Consider the following 18,237-nt stretch of genomic DNA (forward strand, 5'->3'; position numbering starts at 1 on the left):
ACTTCCTCCCAGGAAGGATGTCACTTCATTGTTCAGAGATCCAAAATTAGGGTAGAAAATGTGGATACACCTCTCAGAACCAGCATTTCCCCTGCGTGAAACATCCACTATGAATTTTCAAGTATACCAGCTGTTGCAAGGGACACTTCTGAGTTGTGACACCACTACTGTAAGGTAGACTACATGACACAGTTCAAGCCAGTCATCTTCTACGATCAGATGAATTACTACAGCCAGAGAGTAGCATTTTTGTAATAACGCAAGAGCACAAAGCTGTGGGCTGAAGACTGCAGAGAAAACACTTTGCAGTGGGGCATGAGAGTGCCATGAAAACAGCATGGCTTATACAGCAAAGAGTGAAGCTCAGATTTGATGTGTCTTGCTAAAGTAATCAACACCGTGTCCCTTCATACCTCATTCAAACTCTTGAGAAACACAGTAAGATGTTGGAGGATGTGTTTTTTACTTAAGTTTGTTCCATTTTGCTATATCTCCAGTTGCATGGTATTGGGCTGAAATCAAGAAATGAAAAGAAACAAAATTAAAAAGAAAAAAAAAGCCTGCATGACCCATTTTACGCATCTAATACAAGATATGGGGATCCAAATTTCTATTTATGATAAATTTTTTGACAGTATCAATTCCAGCCAGACATACTTGGGCTCCCCCAGAGCAGCAGAGCAGCTCTTTTGCACAGGCGCTGCAGAAGGTCTGTGCTCTGACTTCAGAAGACCTTTTGGAGGGGCCAGCACTGAAACCCTCCAGCTTCCCTCCCAGGGGATGAAGAAAATTTTCACTGGTACGCTGCCTAGCATATAAGAGACATTTGTAAAACAAAGATGTTTCCACAGAAATATTTGGGTCAATCAGCATTTTATGATGAAATTCTCTTTCACCAGATAATTTTCAAACAACATTAACAGAGATTTTGTGTTTAGGTTTGTAACACATCCTTAACTTCTATAATTATTTGGAAAACTATATACGACAATAATTGTGTTAATCTACTGATTGAACTATTGGAAATCTTGAGATTTTGACAAAATATTTCTTTTTATTACACCTTTTCTGACAGTCGAATATTGCTGAAAATAAATAGCAGGATATTATTTTAATACACTCTTACTGCACATTACTTTAGAAGATTGGTCTAAATTGCTAAAGACAGAACCATTTTATCTAAACAGAAGTATTTAATACCAGTATGGATTAGCATTATATAGTCAGGTAGGCAGAAACTATGGATAGAAACTGCAATGCTTTTTCCATTTCTTGTCTTAAATTAAGAAAAAGAGGGCTGCTCTAGAACAAGTCAAAATATTGCATTTTATACTGGAAAGAACATGTCCTCCTTCAAAATGTCTGCTAATTTAGTGATGCTCATAGAGCAATTTGGTGATATACAGAAAGTTTGTATTATTTGACACCATTTGCAATCCATGTTACCTGCACCTGAAGGCTTGATCATTTCCTCTAAGCTCATATACACAATGGAAGAAGATTTATAGAAAAGGAAAACAATTTTTTTGTGGCTTTTTTGTCTGCGAATGAAGGCAGTAAGCCGCTGTTTTTCTGAATCTGTAATTTTATGCCTCTATGTTAGACAGATGTTTATCTAAATCATTTAAATCTCTGTCTTTTCTGTTTTAGACACATTTAGTATTAAGGGATGCTCCCTGAGTAACAGCATACATTAAAAGTTAATTAAGAGGAATTTAACGGATAAGGAAAGTAATTACTTTTTTCATACCCCCAACAGACATTTATTTCATTTTGGCAGGTTAAAAATGAGAAAATTTGGAGAAAAGGTGTGAAAATCGGCAATACATATTTTTAGGAAAAAGCTTTATTATCCATTTCCTTACATGCTAATTAGAAAATGCAATCCACTTGCTAATGTTGAGTGAGACTAGTAAGTAATATAAGTTGCTTCATTAATTTGTTTAATAACCAAACTTTTCAAAAGTGGCATGTCTAAGTCGAATCACAGGCAGTTATGGGCTGTCATCACAAAACCAACCCATTTTTGAACATTACACTAGTAGACATTATTTACTGGTTTTTTTAGTTATTATGCAGTGTTGAATAATAATGTCCTTATCATTTTAGGTTTAATAAAGCTGTTTACTCTTGACTACTAATTAATGTTCCTGAGAGAGCAAAATACATCTAGAAAAATGTGTGCACGCATACTCGCCCACATTCGTAGACACACATTTTTTAACTTGCAGGTATGTGTTCAACAATTGTTTAACTCTCATTTATAGCAAGTCACACTCCACTGGAAACACTAGGATCTAAATTAAAAATAAAATCTTGATATCAATATGTGCATTTTTCCTCCAGAAAAAGAGTACTTTCTGGATTAAAAAAAAAAAAATTAATAACAAAAAAATGTCACGAAGGAAAAAAAAAAATCAGTCTTAGCCACAGCAAAGCTGCTCTATTTAAAGTAGGACAATTAGACAATTATTCTTCTAAAATAAAGCCCTCGAGCTCCAAAGATGTTATGTGCCCTGATGTCAGGTCTCAGAAAGACTGTACTGGAGAGGAGTGCATGCATACCCTTAAGGTTGATTAGCTGCAGGGTGTCCTCAGCCAGCCCCAGAAAGGCAGTCCCCCATGGGGGAATGTCAGCCCTCTCCCTGCCTATGCACAATTGAATCCAGCTGAACTTCATCATCATGGGTCATGTCTGCTGCTGTCGGTGCCGGGCAGGGGGGAAGGAATTTGAGGCATGAGGCTCTGCATTATTCAGAGAGGAACTGACACAGGGCTTATTTTTAATAACATGATTAAAAGGCAACCAAAAATGCAAATACTCTGCAAATCCATAGAAGATCTTGCAAAATCCTTTTTTCAGATTTGGAAAGGAAAGATTTTAGAATGAACCAAATTCACAAAGCCCCACCCCTAAACCAACATTATTCAAGTATGTTACACAGTTTTTCCCAGGATAAAAACTGTGGGGGTTTTTTCTCTCCCCCCCCCCCCCCCAAGCATGTTGCATTTCCTATCCTATTTCATATAAACTTGACTTTTTTGAAATTCAAATTATATTCATTACAAATATGACTGAAGCCTATTAATGCTTTAACTGTGGAAAATAAAATACTTAGGCCTCAAGTTTCTTATGTGAAAAGGTTTGACTTTAAGTTATCCCATAGCCCTTCTCTGTGACAGTGGCACTGCAGGAGAGCCACAGAGACAATTTGGGAGTTGTTGGGAGACCATGCCTAACAAGGCATGTTCATGAGGTCTCCCAAATGCTGCAGAGCCAGTGAGGGCAGGTCTTTCCATTTCTTACTTAACCAAAGGAAAGCACAATGACCAGGACCAACATGGTTAGGATCATGGTTAAAATATAAATTGTGTGACTGTATGCAAATTTTCACTAAACACAGAAGGAAAAGAAAATAAAAATAACAAAAGTGTGTAACTGTCACAATTATAAACTTCAAAATAAATGGCAAGTAGAGTTAACCAAAGGGCATTTTTCAAGAGGGTGCACACTTTCCGGGGCACAGGCCCTGAGACAGGTGGACATGCTACCTGCATTGCCAAAAAGCATCGAGTCCCAGACTCAACTTTCTAGGGTTCCATCTCAACCAGTAAAACCAGTTGCATGCCATTACTGGATGGGGCTGAAAAGGGGGGAGGGGTTTGGCAGCAGGATTGGGGTAGATCTTGGAGTGCAATGTGCATCCTGACCACTCCTGCTCTTCTGTGGCTTCTTGCTAAAGCAACTCTTTGTTGCTTTTGCACAAACCTAGTATAAAACAGGAGAGATTTAAATAAAAAGTAGGACTGTGATACAGTCATATCAGCATACATCACTGAGTACCTCCTTTCCTGTGAGCTTGTTCACAGTGGAAAATGGGACCATTGATATTTATTCTAGTCGCCAACGGGGGAAGATTACATACAAAGGCTTTGCCACATTGCTAAATTTTGCTTCTCGCCCATCAGTTTTCTCCCAGTGTTTCCAATCTGTGTGTGATAAATGTCTTATTTTTGAAAGATTATTGCTTCTCTATAAAACATTTTTGAGGAGAGGGAGAGGAAAGAAACAATCAGCTGAGTAAGGGACTGGCATGTAAAATACTATCATTTGCAAAATACTGGCCTGAAACCCACTTGGAGACAGAGAAGCTGGGCTTGAGCCACAAAAGAGGAAAAACAGGAATGCGATAATCACATATTTATTTTTAGAGAAAATGAAAAGCTAAATAAACTGTAAAACCAGCATTTACCAGTAAATTCTTTCTGTCCTGAAAACCACACTGAGTGATGCAGGAAGTCAGTTCTCAGGGGATCAACTGGTGGTACCTTTTTGGCAGCATCTCATTCCTCCTGTGTTGGTGCCAGGACACTAGGTCCTGAAACAATTAATTTTAGTAGTGCTGCAGCAAACTATTGCCAGAAGTCTGAACTTGAGAGACAACGATGCTGCTGCTGCAGCTTGTTTTTCTGCCCTAGCTCTGAAATTACCTCACAATTAAGAGGGGCTCTGAGATTGCACTCCTGAAAAGAAGCTGACGGACCTCAGCCTGCCAGGAAAGCAGGACATGAAGCATCCAAACATAGCATCTGTGAAGGGATTAGTGCACTCACAATTGGATTTGGCATGGGATGGTGTGTGTGACTGGGACTTATGGTAGGGATGAGGAATTGTGTGCTGACTGCTTTGATAAATGTGTATCCTTGAGGTAAGCCTAATTGTTCTAAGGAAAAAAAAGGAGATGCCATTAAACACAGGAGGAGAAAACACACAGAGGAAGTTCTGTAAGCAATCCCACAGCACTCTGAGGAGAAGCTTGCCTCCAGATGAAGAGCCTGGGCAAATGTTACAATGCAAGAAAACCTGGCTGTTAACTAGAATGACACAGCAATTCACACGACTGATTGGAATACAGTCCTGCTGTTAGGAAAGTCCGGACTGGCACAGTGACAGAGACAGATCTCTTTTCATTGCTTCACATAAATTACAGCATGTAATTAGCATTGTACTCATTGCTGCTGAGTGGCGACACTTGGGGTTCTCAGGATACCAGAACAGACAGTTCTCCACAAAGTGAGTCACTACTAGTTTTGACAATTTCACAATTACAACACCATCGCATTACCTCATCTGCAAGACAACAAAAGAACATACACTCCAATTTCTAGGCAATACAAAATCCCATCAAGGTAGTCTACTGGAGCAATTTTAAATAGAATTGTACAACACAAATTAGGTGCTGCCTCATTGCTTCTCCTCTCCAATAGGCCGTGCTAATGTCTCCCAATGTCGACATCAATACTGTACAACACCTGAAGCTCCTTCTCAGGACACCTGTCATATATTTTTCATTCCATCTCCACCACTTTAGCAACCAAGTCTATCTCTCATTTGCATCAGTTTAATCCTTTCTACAGAATAACCCAAAAGACATGAGTGGAGAAAAAGATTCCAGAAAGAGAGAATTGAATATGCTCATATTTTAGGACCTCAGCTGAATCATCTTTAGATTATTAGTATACAGCACACTGTGAGATGGCAAGACTCTTACTTTTTAATGTGGTTTTTTTCATGCCCTATGCTGCAGTCTACATCAACAAGAAAGGGTGAAAGGGGAGATGGAAAAGAGGTGAAATGACATGCCTGCTACTCATAAGCAAATTCCTGGCTGTGTGAGGAAGAGAAGCAGCATCTCCCAAATTTTCCATCAGTTTCATATTAGACCAACCACGCTGCCTCTTAACATAAAATGTCCTCAGCTATTTATCATGCTTATAAACGTGGAAGCTGAATTCAATTATAATCAGAGTTGCATTTTGGCCTTGGACCATAAAATGTGAACAACACCTCGCTGTGCTGTTGCCTTGGGGGTATCAGAGCATAAAACTGTTTTAAACCTGTGTCTATCTGGCAGTTCTCTGTACATTAAATATGTACTACAAAAATTCTATCATATGGGAAATGTTTGAAGTATGAATTACCACTGCAAACTTTTACTATCCATCGATGCTGCATGGGGCATCCTACTAAAAACCAGTTTGACACCCTACAGCTTTTCCTTCAAAACTAGGACCCTCAACTGTTTTGCAGATGCCACTTAAAATTGACTACTTAAGATTTCTTGAAGCAGCAAGAAAATATTTTTTAAGCAAATATCTTTCAAGCTCTGAAATTCCAGTTTTTTTGAACACAGAGCTGAAGCCATCTCAAAGGTCTGCCTGCTTTTCGGTTCAAGCCATTTCCCAGACAGTATCTCTTTTGCTATTATGAAAAGGACATGTGAGCAGGAAGTCTAAAGAAGCTACCCACTGAGGCTGTGGGGAACCAGAATGGGAATAAATGTATACACAAGCACTAGCGGTTAGAAGGGAATAATCTATACAAAGAAACAGATTGATTCACCACCAACATTTTGATTCAGTATTTACCAAACTGGAAAGCTATTTATTGAAAATATATTACTTACCTCACAAAGTTATTGTTAGTAGAAGGGAAAATGATTTGTAAGGTTTGGGGTTTGTTTGGTTTTTAACAGATCTTTTTGAGAATGCGTAGCCACAGTCACCATGTCATCAGACTTCTGAAACTTAAGTTCTTACAGCTATGTCTGGGAAGGGACAGTGGAATACATGGTTTGATATATAACAGCTCATGCTTGGACTAGAGAGTCTAATCTAATCTTTGAATTTGAAAAGTAAAAACCCATCATAGCATATTCTGTGTAGACAAGTGTGTCCAGACGCCTTACTTCAACCTGACAGAACAGCAGCTCTGTACTTAGTAGCACATAAGAACAGCTCGTGGGGAATCCAGATAAAAGGAAAGATAACAAACAACCCACTCCTTTTCTTCAGCATAACATGGTAGAGCATTGTAGGTGTGCAGGTGGAGAGGTGGACATGCTGATCCACTAAGAGGACCTTTCATAAAAAGTTCAGGTCTATAATCCCCTTTCCTCAATTAATACGTGAGGAAAGAAGATTCCACAATTAACTGTGGAAAGGAAAAAGAGCATTTAAGATGCAATGCCTTTAACTTAACAGACTAACAGATCTTTCTATTTCTCATACAATTCCCCCCCCCCCCCCCCACTGCCTCATCAAGAATAGGATTTGGTTCTGAGCAAATGTGTTGAAGCAGAATCTAACTATAGAAAGCATGACAATTACTATCTAGAGAAAGTGTTTACAGTTGCTGTGCACAGTAACTATTCATGGGAGCTCAGTTCCCCAAATGTCTATAAAGCTCACAATATTGGGCGACTCCTAGATACCCTGACATATATTTCTTTGATGTACATGCTTATCTGAATTCTGTCTCCCATGGTTTAATCAATTTCCCTGTGCACAGGAATATACATGTTTTACAGGCACAGGAGGTGCTGACTACGGCAGGTGTTTGCTTAGCAAGTTTCCCCATCCATGCTTCAAAGTTTGCCTTAGTTTCTGATTAGGTTGCACATGCAAGCAGTATGATGATAACTGAACTACATTTTTAACTCATGCTCCAGAACAGGCTGTCTTCATACCTATGAACTATTGCACCAATTAGCTACTTTTGCAGTGATATGCAAGTTAGACATTTTATACTGAAAGATCTGTGGCAGAGGGTAAAGTATTTGTAATAGAGCTTTCATCCCAAATGTGTTTCTTTGCCTGGCTTGTCAGGACATGATAGCTAAATTTCGGAGATGATGCAAAAGCTGTGACTGATTTTACTTCATATAACATTATGAGCACCTTGTGAAAAGCCCGCAGTACAGAATACAGTCAGTATGAAACTCAGTAGTTCTCCATTCAGGGGAAGGCAAACAGTGCCTGGCTGTGTACCTTGCTTACGAGTGACTATTTTTTGCTTGTAGATTCCAAACTTTCTATCAGTTCTTAAATCCTCCAGTGTCACCTTCACTTATGCTCTGTCAAAGGCAACAGTGTTAAGTAGTCTTTTGAAAATTTTCTGGCAAACACCTTTGTGCTTTCCTCCCTGCTACCTTTCACACCTATAAACAACCATGCACCAACTTGACTGACCTCTGAAAATTTCCCCTTACTTCTCATGCCTATAAAAAAGTTGCCAATAAATGGTCTGTGTAGTACAAAGCATTGTTTATGATGGTAAATAATAACATAACAGTTTCACTGAAATTTTGTGCTCTCTTTGGCTGAAGCTTCTGGCTTCTGATTTGGTTATCAGCTGTCTGGAGTAGAAGCATGCTATGGCTATATACCTTCTACTGCACTTCACACAATGGAGGCCTGGTCTGGGAAGAGAGGTGTTAATATAATATCAACTAAGTAAATTTAGCTATTATTTTTAATTAATTTAGGTATTGCGTGGCCAGTGGTAATCTGGTAGGAACATTATTACACACATACACACACTAAATTGCTTTTTTACTAATGACTCATTTGTTCTATTCTTGCCTCTTTCAAAAAAGCGATTAAGTTGAAAATGACCTTTTGAAGATTGTACTTGTGGACCGATCTTTTCATTTTTAATTACTTGCTTGGCTTTAATTGTTACATTAGGTACTATTAAGAAAGCAGCCAGCTTCATAATCAATAATTTAATTAGAGTTTTAGGACCAAGAAGTCAATGCAAATGTTATTCTGCAGTCAGGCCTTTCCCAAAGCCTTTGAAAGAACTTTACTCCCATTTTGTTTCAAAGTGACATTGGCGACACAACAATTAAATTCATACTTACTGCAATATATCATGCACACACTTTATAGATATACAGAGGCAGCTGGTAAGAAGTTCAGATTCAGGTCAATCTATTTGCTGCCCAGACAGGAATACAGCCTGCTCCTCTTACTTCATTTCTAAATAATCAGTGACACAGCCAAATGCCATTACACCGCACACTCTTACAGAATCCGCTCCCTGTATAGCACGCCAGGAGCCACGCTATCTAAGTGTTTACCGAAATCTATAGCCAGACTTTTCCCCTGGCTAGAACTTCAAATATTTTAAATTTATCTATTTATAGCACTCTAATTACTACTAATATTCTAAGATAACCAGCAGCAACTGAAAACTGATGCACTCTAATTTTACAACTGATGAAATCTGATTCAATCCGTAGTGAATTAATACCCTCCTCCATTCCACTTTTGCCTCTCTGCCTGCCCTTGCAAGTTTACAACACATCAGCATCAGTGATACATCACAGGGAGCTGTCACAGTGGAGCTGTGAATTGCATGGCCTGCTGCCTGGAATATGGATGTTCCTCATTTGTAGTTATAGGCATGTGTTTCACATGACTACATCACTCGAAAATGCCTTGCACAGAAGCAACCCCCTAGCTGGTAAGGCATGAGTAAATAGAAATTAGTGCGCTGAGACACACAGGGCCAAAACACCTCCCCATCACCTGTCCTTAGATTAGGGGGGACCATCCTGGGGAATGCAAGGGAAACACAGCAAATGGATGAAAGAGAGCCTTAAACCAGAACAGAAGCTTTGATGAAAGGCACAAAACCTTGCAAAAGGGTGGCTGCACTGACCTGCTAGGAGGGAGGGAGGCAGGCAAGCAGGTGTGCTGGGAGGTTTGTGAGCTCGGCAGCAAACAGGAATTCAAAGGCCTATAGCTTGCTCGGGAAGGATCAGAGGACTGCTCTGACCATGGGAAAGGCAACAATAGGAGAAAGGAGCCAAGACTCGCTCTAAGACACGCAGTAAGTTAAAACCAGGCCAGGCTGCACTGCAAGAAGCCTTGCCTGAAGGGTGTAAGCTTCTAGCTACAGGAGGAAACTCGGGCAGAGCCCCTGGGGAAACCACGACTGTACAGGAACAAAAGCAGCAGGCTGCAGAGGACCCTGTTGCTCTCTTCTCTACTAGTAGCAGCTTAAATGACTGTTAACATCATGATGAAAAGATGTTACTTTAATCTAACTAAATAACTACATCACTGCCAATAAAAAGCCATTTATACATTTCACATGAATTGGGAGTCAAGCTGGATATTAAGCTTTAACATACAGAACTGTCTTGTCTTCTCAAAGACTTCTCCATGAAATGAAGTAAAGCGTAGCTTTTCTAGGTTGTGGAGGCAAGGCAGAGGAAGACAACATGTTAAAAGGGGCTGCCTTCCCACTGGCAAAAGGACTCTGACATCCAGTGGACAGGCCTAGGCATGTCAATGAACAGGAACAGCTTAATAAAACGATAATTATAACCTCTTAAGAGCCTGTGATGGGTTAACCCTGGCTGGACGCCAGGTGCCCACCAGAGCCGTTCTATCACTCCCCCTCCTTCTCAGCTGGACAGGGGAGAGAAAATATAACAAAGAGCTTGTGGGTCGAGATAAGGATAGGAGAGATCACTCACCAATTACCGTCAGGGGCAAAACAGACTCAGCTTGGGGAAAATTAACTCAATTTATTACAAATCAACCAGAGTAGGGTAATGAGAAATAAAACCAAATCTCAGAACATCTTCCCTCCACCCCTCCCTTCTTCCCGGGCACAACTTCACTCCCGGATTCTCTACCAACTCCCCCAGCCGCACAGGGGGACGGGGATGGGGTTTACGGTCAGTTCATCACACGTTATTTTCTGCCGCTTCATCCTCCTCAGGGGGAGGACTCATCACACTCTTCCCCTGCTCCCACGGGAAGACAGTCCTCCACGAACTTCTCCAACGTGGGTCCTTCCCACGGGCTGCAGTTCTTCACGAACTGCTCCAGCATGGGTCCTTTCCACGGTGTGCAGTCCTTCAGGCACAGACTGCTCCAGCGTGGGCCCCCCACGGGGTCACAAGTCCTGCCAGAAAACCTGCTCTGTGGGCTCCTCTCTCCACAGATCCTCAGGTCCTGCCAGGAGCCTGCTCCAGCGTGGGGTTCCCACGGGGTCACAGCCTCCTTTGGGAACCCACCTGCTGCGGCGTGGGGTCCTCCACGGGCTGCAGGTGGATATCTGCTCCACCGTGGACCTCCATGGACTGCAGGGGGACAGCCTGCCTCACCATGGTCTTCACCACGGGCTGCAGGGGAATCTCTGCTCCGGCGCCTGGAGCATCTCCTCCCCCTCCTTCTTCACTGACCTTGGTGTCCGCAGGGTTGTTTCTCTTACATGTTCTCACTCCTCTCTCCGGCTGCTGAATACCGTCTGTCCTAACTTTTTTTCTTTCTTAAAAATGTTATCCCAGAGGCGTTACCACTACCACTGATTGGCTCGGCCTTGGCCAGTGGTGGGTCCATCTTAGAGCTGGCTGGTATGGGCTCTCTCGAACACAGGGGAAGCTTCCAGCAGCTTCTTACAGAAGCCACCCCTGTAACCCCCCCCGCTACCAAAACCTTGCCACACAAAGCCAATACATTCTTCTAACCATACCATTGTATTAAATTATGTGGGACCTGAGCATGATGCAAATGGTATGGAATAAGGGGTGGAGATTGTATTGGGTCTGGCTAAGATGGAGTTAATACTCCCCATAGCAGCCCTCATAGTGCTGTGCTCTCTATCAGTAGCTAGAAAGGTGTTGATAACACACCAGTGTTTTGGCTCCTGCTGAGCAGTGCTGGCACAGCATCAAGGCTGTCTCTCCAACATTTTTGCCCCCCCCTCAATGGCAGGCTGGGGCAGGGCAAGATCTCGGGAGGGGACATAACCAGGACAGCTGACCTAAACTAACCAAACAGATATTCCATACCATATGACATCAGCTCAGATATAAAAGCTAAATAAAGGGAGACGGAAGGGGGTGCATTTTTGTCTTCCGGAGCAACCACTACGCGTACTGAAGCCCTGCTTCCCAGGAAGTGGCTAGACATCGCCTGCTGATGGGAAGTACAGAATAATATCATTTGTTTTATTTTGCTTTCGCGCGCGACCTTTGCTTTCACTTTTTTAAACTGTCCTTATCTTGACCCACGAGCCTTTTGTTATATTTTCTCCCCCCTGTCCAGCTGAGAAGGGGGAGTGATAGAGCGGCTTTGGTGGGCACCTGGCATCCAGCCAGGGTCAACCCACTACAGAGCCACTAATTCACCCGGAGCTTTAGAATTGTAGAATCATAGAATCGTTTAGGTTGGAAAAGACCTTTAAGATTATCAAGTAAAACTGTTGAGCTTTGTAGAACAAAGTAACTTGTCTGATCTGAAACTTTTGGAGTCTCATTTAAACCTAGTTTAACAGGGAAAAAAGCCCATGAGTTCACCTAATTATACAGTTTGTTAAACTTTGAATTTAATGGTTTGATTTGGGAGCGAAGTAAGGAAGGCAAGAAAAAGGAGGGAGAAGTCAGTAATGGCAGGCCAAATGAAAGACAGAGTCATAGTTCCAGTCTGAGGGTTATTCTGGAGACAGCAGCCGAATAGAGTTTGAAGGACAATGGTTTCCCTGCCTCTCAGGAAGAAAAAAAAAAACACAGCAAAAAAAGAACATAGGATACTTTCTTGTTTCCATCTGGGTCAACTGATCCAACTTGCAGAGTTATATTCTCATTATTTGAAATATTTTATTTTAATCCACCTTCTTCCACAGAAGTTACTTTGGAGGAAAGTCAGAATGTAGCATTTTTAAAAATGACAGTGACCGTATCAAGCTTTTTTCCCAATTATTTTTCAAGATCAGAAAGAAATCAAGACATTTTTCCTCAGCTGTCTTTTTGGTTCTGAAAAAATTGGCACTAAGTCTCTAGGAAAGCATTCTAAACAGATTTAACATAAACCTCTTTAAGTTTTACTTTTGTCTTTCATGATATTACTTCTTGGAGGAAACATAGTCTGTATTCATAGCTATTTGTTCTTGATTTCATATTTTACTGTGACTCAAACTCCTTTTCGTATTAAGACAGGGAGTTTTAAAATATGAACCCATTATTTACAAATATGTAGAACAGAATCAGGAACACAAAATTTGTTACACTTCATGGCAGCAACTGGACTTATCCTTGCATGTCCCCTATTAACAGCAAAATAATTCAATTACACTAAGAGATTAAAAGTTTGCATGGAAGGGCTCTTCATCTCCAACACTGACGACTTCAATCTTTGACTTTTGAAGAGGATTGACTTGAACCATAAACTGCCTGTCAAAGATTTTTTAAACGACCCATCCTGTCCATCCACTCAGCTCTTGAATTCATTTCTCAGGAGTTCAAAAGGGTTCAAATAAAACTGACAAATCCAATACCCTGAGGATATTCTGACTGATAATTTTGTGTCTAAGGTGTTTACTGGGAGACAAATCAACTGGACTAAGCCAAAAAATGTAAAGACGACCAGATCGGCTTTCAAAATACCTCCCTTTGGCTCCTCTGTGCCTGTCTCATATGCCTGATGCTTAAATACCCTGACATTTTTTCTGAATTTGCCTCGTGAATGCCCACTCCAAATGAACATAGGCATAAAAGCCCCCAACACAGATGGGCAGCATCCCTGCAAAGATCTGGGTGTTCCCACATACTTTAAAGCTACTGACAAAAAAGTTCTGACAAAATCCATGTTGAAAACCAAGTAGTCTAAAAGATAATTCATATTTCACTGGAAGAAACAAAAATAGAACAGGTTATTTTAGGGAATTACTAATTTGAAAATTACTAAATTCTGACAAAATCAAAACTGAAAAATAAGTGGAAATTACTAGTTTGGAACAATTCCACTGAATTTAATCAAGTAAGAGTTAACTAGCTTTCAGGCACAATCCAGCTGCAACAGGAACTGCAGCAGGGCTGTCCCATGCCACAGACATCACACAGTGAGGGAAGATGGGCTATGTTGTGAAGGAAAAGATGGCAAGACTGGAGCTTAGATCAGCATCATTGTAATTATTCTACATCCATATAAAACACATAAGCAGCTAAACCCTCACATTAAAATGCCGCACCACAGCTGGCATCCTTAGCAGAGAGCTCAAAAACTGGTGTACGTAAGTATTTATTGTCTGGTAGCACACAGTGTGAAAAGCCCTTTTAATTAGCCACTGTCCTTAAATGATCTGTATGCCTTAAATCAGATGCCTTTTACAAGACCGCAAAAATGCAAATTACACCGCACCAAATTCTTGGGTATTTACTCCACTATTTCTTTGAACTCGCAGACAGATCATTTCAGGATCTAAAGGTCTGTGGGGTAGATCATGAAAAGCCAAGAAAGAGAAGTCCCAAGCAAGCAGTATCTTACCACCACCACCTGTAACCACTTTGTAGAACAAGGGTGGCGAGGTTGCTGTGGGCCACAGGAAAGGTGATGCCTGACGTGAGGGCTGAGCACCCGCTGCCAATTCTCCTACCAGCTGGGGCACTCATTTGGGTTTCCCTGCTGTTGCCCAGACCTAATTGCATGGAAACTTAAACTCTATCAAACCTTGGCTAACATCCAAAAGCCATTAGCAGAAAATGATAAGCAGACATCGCGAGTACAGAAGTCTCAATTTATTAGGAAATAACGCTTTTAAAAGGACTGTACATAAGACCCTTTTTAATCCAATGCCACATTTAAAGAAAAAAACCCCTGCCCTAAAAGAACACCCAGCTGCCTCTCACTCTTCTCACTGACTACTTCTTCCTAATGTCTTTCTCTGAGTGTAGTGTGGCCCTAAAAGTCCAGCCTGCCCTACTATGTAAAATGTGGCTGTACCACACTCACAAGCCATTTCCAGGGGCTGAGAGAACCAATTTCTTCATGCCCATAAAGAGATACCCCTGCATGAGCCTGGAAGAAGGCTCTGCCTGGACTCCTACTCCTCTCCTTTGCTTTGGGGCAGGGGGAAACTTTACAGCAGCCTTTAAGGAGTATGATGATGGCCACAGCCAGGTTCTGGCTTGATGAGAATGAGTTATCAATTACTGGAAGTTATTTGCTGCTGTTAAGACAGGATTTTGGACAATCTCATTCTGTTTTTTCCTTTTTCCTCTGAGACTGATGCCTGCACTATTCATTGAAGACTACACTACCTCGGAGCTTCTAACTTTTGATTGTGCTGTTCAGCCCACAAATTACTGTCGAGGATAAAATTTGATGCACAGAGCTAGAACTTGCATCTGGTCAGTGTTCTTAACCCTATTTAAGTCATCTTGACATACTTGATGCCTTACTGTCTGGATGTCAGGGATATTAGTTTGATAGTGGGGTGGGAATGGGATCCTTTAATTTGTGTTATATGCCAGCAGTCTTCTGCAAAAGGAATGCAGAAAAATAGGGCTCATCTTAAATCAGTGGACTACACTGCATGAAGTCAGAAAGATATCCAGGATAATTAAATAATTAAACGACAAACACTTGAATATCAGTGACCACCAAAATGGACAACAATCATCAAACAATATCCCAAATGCTTAGTATTTCACAAAATCAAATAGAAAAATAGAGCACTGCATGAATCTAGCTTTTTACAGAGCTGTGCATGTGCTGAACTTTATTCACAAGAATAGTATCACTGATGTGAATGGGACAGTCCAGTTAAGCAGACACACAAGTCTTTGCAAATCTGTCTGATGCATTCCTTAGGGCATTACTGCTAAATGCTGACATCTAAATGACAGTCACTGCACAACTTTTTCCAAAATAAAATATCCAGTTATAGAACCTGACATTTCAAAAATCAGAAAGCAGGTGAGGTAGTTACTAAATCAATAAGTTTCAAATATGTAGTATGAAAAATCTGAGTACTTTTTTGCCCCTCTATTTAATTATTTAAGTGTATAAATATCTGGCATTTTATCTTTCTGAGAAAGAGCAAAGATACAGCTTGGCTCAAATGTTATCCAGACAAATCTGACTAGCCCCAAGAAATTACTCATCAGAACATGGGAGATGCAGATGAGTGGCAGACTGCTTATCATGAGAAGAATTAACCCAGGCAGGTGAACTTGTACTCTTCAGGTCTCATGTTCTTTTGCACCTCTCACATTTATCATTGGACACACTTTGCAATTCATGAGTAGAGATGCTCACTGTGATGTGTCAGCGAGAAAATATTCTGGTGAAAAGCCAGAATATGCTTGTCTTTCTATGAAACTGGCATAAAGAGAAATAAATTCCACAGCTTATCTTGGCATGAAAGCCATCAGCTTTACTGGCAAGAAATTCCTACCAATGAATTGCAGCCTCAGTCTCATACATCTAATCTACTGGGAGTCTGGCACAGCATGAGTATGGTTCCTATCCAAATCCAACACCAACTCCGTATTTTCTCCCACAATGTTTGGAAAGAGCCATAATCATCTAAATAATATTCATCCTTCTGTGTTCTCATTTCCCTATAGGCAATATATATCTTAGGTTTAAAATTACAGTCAATGTGCTGTAGATTTTTTTGAACTAGTAGATCTGACCCTATATTATCCAGAAAAAAAAAAAGAAAAAAGAAAAAAGAAAAAAGTAATGCCATGTGTTTCCAAAGTCTGAAGGCTGCCTTATAGCTTCAGCTTAGTAATTACAAAGATTTATGTTCCATTCTGCTCCAAATCCAGAGCTTATTGTCCATTCAACTTACACCACTTTTACTTACAGTTCTCTGCATCCATTATCTTTAATAATAAAGAGCTGACTAAAGTTAATGATTGAAGAGCAAGATGTGATTAGTAATATGAATCTAATTTATGAGAAAACAAACCGGAGTATGATTTTCATGTTTCATTAAAATTATCTTAAATGTACTCCTTAATGCTAATTGATCTCACAGAGGTGAGAAAATATTCTATTCCAAATTAATGGGAGAAAAATAATTCATCTTCTTTCTGGAGGGAACATTTAATATCATTCAGTATTTAGAGGGAGACAGCATCTTCACAGTGATTTCACCACTTAAAGTGACACTTCAATGTGGGCACGTGTCTGAAATCTGCAAGATTTCCCACTGAACAGGGAAACAATTCAACAGAATAAATACACAACAAAATGCCATGTACAATGTTTTCTTTTCACAAAAGGTCTTTCCTATCTTAGCAAAATTACCCAAAGGTGAAAAATGGTGCTGGTGAAAGAAAATTGAGCCGGCTTTTTCCATAAGTTTATCAAAGAAAAACCCTTTTGTAATTCTGTTAATTTGCTATGAACACGAGATTACCGAGACATATGCAAGATAAAGTTCCCTGCAGGATTTATTGAAAACAAAACAAAGCAGAAATCTATTTTTCCACTGAGTTTTTCACTTTTGTTTGCATTTCAATATTTTTTTCTCTTTTTGAATTATTCATATTTGGATATAAAATATTTTTACAAACCAACACATTTAAAAATGAGTCTTGACTGGCTTCATTTTAACTTGTGCTTTAAGCCCAGGATTATTATTAAGTGACCTTCTATAGTCTGTTTCTATGGTCCATAAATAGAAATTGCCTAATGAGAATCTCAAATATTCCACTGTCATTTTCATATCAGTTTTTCTTATCCTATGTTTGTATAGCTCAAATGACAATACCTATTACAATACTCTAATTACAATACCTAATACACAGCAATAGCTCTTTGCCTCCTTCCTCTCAAATCCCTTCCATGAATACAACCTTCTCTATTCTCGGCCGGAATCTTATATCTTTACACTGTTTGAGAAATGCAAAGTGACTGTAATACCAACTGAAGTAGCAACTTGAGAATTTCAAGAGTTGCTCTATGAGAAATACCACAACAGCAGCAGTAATTACTGTATTTTCTGATGAAAGAGAAAAAAATTCCTCTTGCCTTGTTCTCGTATTCTACTTGAACAGGATTTACGTATCTGGTCTACAAAGCAGCAGGGACAAATACACTCTCCGAGGTACTAAATCCATTTATACCTATACCAAAGAATGAAGGTAGAGAAGAATAAAGGAAGAGATGCAGAGTTTCTGACACTACCTACAGTGATATATTATGGAGATATTCCATGAGAAATCAGCAGTGAGTTCTGGGGGGGGGGGGGGGGGGGGGGGCGGTGTCCCTTCTAGAGGAAGAATAAACGTATTAGACTTCTATGCAGCTTACGTTTCTCCTACGGCATTTCCCCCCATTTCCTTTGTACGTAATGTAAAGGACATGCCAGCACTTAAAAAAGAAGCCAGACAAAACTGACCTTCAGCTGCTCTATCTACTGAACGCATTCAGCACAGTGTGCAGCAATGCAGTCTTCCAGACCCAGACCATTAGTTGCTAAAACCAGCACCACCTAATTAAGTCTACCTGTTTATTCAGTGATCTCGGCGCATGTCCATTTGTTGCACTGTGAGGACTTGGTCATTTCAGATGTCAAGGAAATGTTATATGGTGATATTTTTGGTCAGAAGATAATAGCTGTGTTAGTGAATATTCTAT

The 18,237-nt window shown here is 40.3% G+C and overlaps 1 protein-coding gene across 1 annotated transcript in view; it reads right to left on the reverse strand.

The window, feature by feature from the left end:
• SPAG16 (sperm associated antigen 16) overlaps positions 1–18,237 on the reverse strand; it is a 218,390-nt gene that overhangs the window by 144,948 nt on the left and 55,205 nt on the right. The gene's annotated exons all lie outside the window — the stretch shown is intronic.

The sequence above is a fragment of the Harpia harpyja genome, chromosome 7, assembly GCF_026419915.1.
Source record: "Harpia harpyja isolate bHarHar1 chromosome 7, bHarHar1 primary haplotype, whole genome shotgun sequence".
Lineage (NCBI taxonomy): Eukaryota > Metazoa > Chordata > Aves > Accipitriformes > Accipitridae > Harpia > Harpia harpyja.